Source organism: Benincasa hispida, unplaced genomic scaffold (assembly GCF_027475165.1).
Source record: "Benincasa hispida cultivar pf3 unplaced genomic scaffold, pf3_genome.v1.1 HicScf1514, whole genome shotgun sequence".
Lineage (NCBI taxonomy): Eukaryota > Viridiplantae > Streptophyta > Magnoliopsida > Cucurbitales > Cucurbitaceae > Benincasa > Benincasa hispida.
Window position 1 is genome coordinate 32,265 of NW_028325870.1, and position 6,000 is coordinate 38,264.

Genomic DNA, 6,000 nt, shown 5'->3' on the forward strand with positions numbered 1-6,000 from the left:
TATATTTATACTAACCTCCAATCTCCATTTTTTCTTAATCAATCAATTAAATAACTATATTAAATCATATTTAATATTGAGTTAATTAATATATAAATATCACATATTTATATGTATACATCTCTTTATGAATCCAATTCATATAAATATAATATTTGAATCTTATTCAAATATATTTCTCTTACATAATTTGGATTATAGATCATATCTATAATTAATCATTACATATTAATCTCATTAATATAAAATTTCCTAATTTGATTTGAACAATTTAAATCATTCCTCATTACTATCATTTAGTGAGCTAATAATGGGATCTCATGGACCTATAGAATAGAAGTTCCAATGATATGAGATTAATTGATTGAACTCCTTTAATCCAATTAATGAATATTCACTGACTACCAATCATTTCATTAAAGATTGATAGCTGCACTTTTTGCACTATAGATATATTTATATGTCCATGGATATAACCAATCAATGGAGCGATGACCCTTCTCAAATACTTATAACTATAACTAGGTCAAAATATCATTTTACCCCCGCAGTTACATCTAACTCCTTAACTACCATTGATTCCTCTGATGAACAAACAGTATATAATCCAACTATAAACTAACACCTCTCGAACCAGTGAGAGGTTGAGACCTCATTGTTCAAGACTCGGAACCAGCTATTAAGGGAGCAATTTACCTATTTTTTCCCAAGGAATGAGAATGAGTAAATTTCATCTTGTGTAGTTATGTTCCCAGCTCCCTAATCAGACAAATCTCTGAAATGGTAGACTTATTGGATTGACTATCATGGCCACTCCGACCCATACGAATAAAAGGATTGTCATCATAAAAAGGAGTTCATGACTCACTTAGGATTAAGGTCAAGTCTCATATGGTCATCCTAGTGAAATATTAGTTTCTTCAAGTAACGGTGTTATAAAGAGAAACTAATTATTTCGTGATCTAGTCTATGTATAAAATCATTTATACATGATACCCCCACTCACATGTCTTTACATGAACAATATAGTTCATATTGTTTGTAATACTTACATCTCATGTAACAATTACAAAATGGGTTGTATCTGCAGTGTTACCAAGATAAGGCACCCAACCTTCATCCAATTACTGCAGACCTTATAGGTTATTACTTGAACATGAACCACCTGTATGTCAACCACATACTATTCAAGTGACATCATATAACCTTGGATCTTAGTTTATTTGATTGAATTAATATTGTTTAAATGTCAAATAAAATACCTCTGATTTTATTAGATAAATTATTTGTGTTAACAAAACTACAAACCATGAGATACACTAGATTTAGGACATCAATCACAACAAGCTCTCACTTGTCCAAAGTCAGTGGAATGTATCAAAATAAAATAAAAGACGAGTGGGAAAGTAAAGTATCAATATATAACGTAAGGTAAAATATCAATATACAATACAATGAAATAGGGCGTATAATATACCCAATAAAATCTCTCACTTGCCTTAGCTTAGATGACTCATATATCATAGACCCAGACCCTTCAGGTGACCTTAAAAAATTGTAGTCGTGAGAGCTTTTGTAAATGGATCAGCAATATTGTTCTCCGAGGCAGTCTTTGTGACTATCATATCTTCCTATTGCACAATCTCTCTGATAAGACGATACTTGCACTCTAATGCTTCTACGTTTGTGGCTATGAGACTCCTTGGAGTTTACTACAACACCACTGTTATCACAATAAAGTGTGATGGACAAGGACATATTTGGAGCAACTTCCAAATCTGTGAGAAATTTTCTGAGCCAAACGACTTTTTTAGCAGCTTTACAGGCAGCTACATACCCAATCTCCATGGTGGAATCCACAATACAACCTTGTTTAACGTTGTGTCATACTATAGCTTATCCGTTCAGAGTGAACACTAATCTTGATGTGGATTTCCTCTAATTCTTATCAGTCTGAAAACTAGAGTCAGTGTTGTTGGGATCGGTGTCCTAATCTCCTAGAGTCTTGTAGTTTGTAGACTTTGTACACATTGTTATGAATAAAATAAGAGTTGTTTTATTTTGCATTTACTCATATCCAATAAACAAATATTCATAGTTATTGTATGTAAACTTAAGCATGTATATGAGATATACAAGTGGATCATGCCTTAAATAACAACCTAAAAGGTCTGTAGTATAAGGATAAAGAAGGGATACCTTATCCTTGTGACACTACGGATACGGCCTGCTTTGTAGAGGTTTACAAGTGTTATGAACTACTACAGCTGTTCTGATTCTGACAATTCATGTGGAGACATGCGAGCGGGGGTGTCCTATACAAAGAGTTTGTATAAGACCGGACCACGAGATGGTTAGTCTTTTTATATAACGCCATTGATAATTGAGATTTACATCTCACTTAAACGACCATAGGTGACATGACCATAATTCTGAGTATTTTGGGAACTCTTGCCTATGAGGGGTTTGTTACCCTTCAGGCATGGAATCATTTTGTCTAAGGATCAATGTCCTAAGACACCTCAAGAAGTTGAGGAGATGAGACGGATTCCCTATGCTTCAGCTGTAGGAAGCTTAATATATGCAATGTTGTGTACCAGACCCGACATTTGCTATGCAGTAGGGATTATCAGTCAGTATCAGTCTAATCCAGGATTTGATCACTGGACGGCGGTTAAGACGATTCTCAAGTATCTTCGGAGAACGAGGAACTACATGCTCGTGTATGGAGATAAGGATCTGATCATTACAGGATATGCGGACTCTGACTTTCAGACCGATAGAGATTCTCGCAAATCGACATCAGAGTCAGTGCTAACTCTAAATAGAGGGGCTGTAGTGTGGGGAAGCATCAAGCAAGGATGCATTGCGGACTCCACTATGGAAGCTGAATACATAGTCGCTTGTGAAGCAGCTAAGAAAGCTGTTTGGCTGAGGAAATTCCTTTCAAATTTGGAAGTTGTTCCAAATATGGATTTTCCTATCACTCTCTATTGTGATAACAGCGGGGTTATGGCAAATTTGAAGGAGCCTCGGAGTCATTGTCGGGGCAAGCATATAAATCGAAAATACCACTTGATCAGGGAAATTGTACATCGCGGTGATGTGATAGTCACGAAGATTACGCCGGAGCACAATGTTGCTGATCCCTTTACAAAGGCTCTCACGGCTAAAGTGTTCGAGGGTCACTTGAAGAGTCTAGGTCTACAGGACATGCGGCATCTTGTCTAGGGCAAGTGGGAGATGATACTGGGGTATGTCCTAGTTTATTGTATATTGTACATGTTTTCTCTTATATTGTACATTAGTCTCCCGAGGCATTAGGACAAGTGGAAGATTATTGGAATTGGTGTCTTAATTTTCTTAGAGTCTCGTTGTTTGTAATTATACACATTGTTTATGAATAAAATAATTGTTATTTCATTCTGGCATTTACTCATAGCCAATAAACAAAGCTTTATGGTTATCTTATGTAAACTTAAGCATGTATATGAGATATACAAGTGGATCATGTCTTAAGTGATAACCTAAATAGGTTTGTAGTATAAGGATGAAGGAGGGATTCCTGATCATGTCACCACGGATACGACTAGCTTTGTAGAGGTTTGCAAGTGTTGTAAACTACTACAGATGGTAGATCCTGACCATTCATGTAGAGAAATACGAGCGGGGGTGTCCTATACAAAGAGTTTGTATAAGATCGAACACAAGATGATTTGTCTCTGTATATAACTCCGTTGATATTGGAGACTTACATCTCACCTAAACGACCATAGGTGAAACGACCTCAATCCTCAGTGTTTTGGGAACTCTTGCCTTTGAGGGCGGTTCTTTGATTAGTATGAGTGAGAGTGGTCAGATTGACAACTCAACATGCCTACCTTTTTAGGGACTTGTTTGATTTGGGAGTTGGGAACTTAATACAAGATATGGAATTCACTTCTTCCTCGAATCAGAGGTAAATAGATAGATTGCTCCCTTAAGGGCTGATTCCGGGGCTTGAACATAGTGGTTACAGCTTCTCTTTGGAAGAGAGGACTTAGTCATAGTAGGATTATGACTTATGTTCATTAGAGGGATCAGTGGTACTTAAGAAGTTAGGTGTAACTACAGGGACATAACGGTTATTGGCCAAACTATACTTATGAGCAATCTGTGAAGAGTTGTCGCACTATTGATTGGTTAAGATAGATACATAATATATCTGTAGTAAGGAGAGTTTAGCTGTTGGTCTTTAGTGGAGTGTCTGGCAGTTAATGGATGGTGAATCCCGTGACTAAAGAGTTAGTCAGTTATTCACGTACTATTGGAGCTTTGAGCTACAGGTCCATAAGGTCCCCTTGGTAGCTTAATGGATTCAAGTTGAGGATCAGTTCTTGGTGTTAATTTGAAATGTTCAAATTGAAAAGAGGTAATTCGATTATATATGATATGATCTGTATGGTATATGAGATACATCTAGTGGAAGATAAAATGTAAATGAGATTTACATTAAGTGCCATGGAATAAAGATACATCTTAGAGCTTCGAGCTAAAAGTCCATAAGGTCCCCTCGGTAGCTCAATGGATTCAAGTTTAGGATCAGTTATTGGTGTTGATTTGAAATGTTCAAATTGACAAGAGGTAACTCGATTATATATGATATGATCGGTATGGTGTATGAGATACATCTAGTAGAGGATTAATGTAAATGATATTTACATTAAGTGCCATGGAATATAAAAAGAGCTATGGTTTATATGTTTCACGAGATGAAATATTTAAACTATAGACTATAAATATATTAAGTTAGTTATCATTTATATTTATAATAATATTATTTATTGGATAATTATCTCTTTTACTCTAATAACCAATTGAGTGGGAGGTTATTGGTGGTTTCATGGTAATCGTGAGATAAAAGGAAAAATATTTTCCTAATTTTAGTTAGATTTGCTAAGTTATTGATTTGAGATTTCCAATCTCGAAAATTACTCACAGATAGTTATCAAGTAAATCAGATTTACTAAACAACAGCTCAGAGTTAGCTAAATGATCGTGGAGTGTTCTTACACGATAGACACTCAGCTATACGATCGCATAGCTTTTGCTAGACGATTGGGCATCGACCTATACGTCTCTCTCTTGCTCAATCGTTTACATGATTGTTCTTCCTCCGGTTTTCTGCCTCTAAACAAGTCCACATAGAGCCCACCCTCTGGATTCTCACACCAAGAATACCAAAGTAACATTCTTGGTGGTGTCATACTCAACTCGACACAGTCGAGGTTCTGTGGAGTCCATTCGCGGTGTTCGGGGTGTTCGTGACCTTGGTGATCGCTTAGTTCGAGTTCGTTGTGATCGTGCAGTGTAACGGTCGTGTTGGATAAACGTTCGTGTGTTGCTGTGTTGTTTTGATCGAGTGTTCGTGATCAAGGAACTTGAAGATGAGTCTTCAAATATTTGTTAGTCCTATCCCTTGATCATGTAACAAAGCATGCTGTAATTTCTATTTTATGCATAATCGTGTGTTTCTGTTTGTGATTGTAATTGTAATGTTCATATATGATTGAAATTTGGAAAGATCTTTCCACTGCTCATGGAAATCCTCATGTCCGATTTCCTTCATTTGCAACCTATGGATTTAACTCCATCAGGTTGATCTACAAGTTCCCAAGCAGATTTGGAGTGCAAAGACTCCATTTCTTGATTCATGGCTTTGATCCATTCATCTTTGTCAACATCAACCATTATCTTCTCGTAAGATGATGGATCCTCAACCATATCATCTAATATGATGGTTTGAGTTTCTGTTAAACTCAAATAGCGAGTAAGTTGGGTTACAATCCTCCTACTATGTCGATGTTATTGGAGTTAGAATGCAATTAGTGGAAGCAAATACTGCAATTAGTAGAAGTAAACAGAATCATTAAACACTCTAATTCCTTTAATTTTAGCAACTAAGCAAGCATGTTCATAGACTAAAATAGGATTTTGAAAATATACCTTTGAAAAACACTT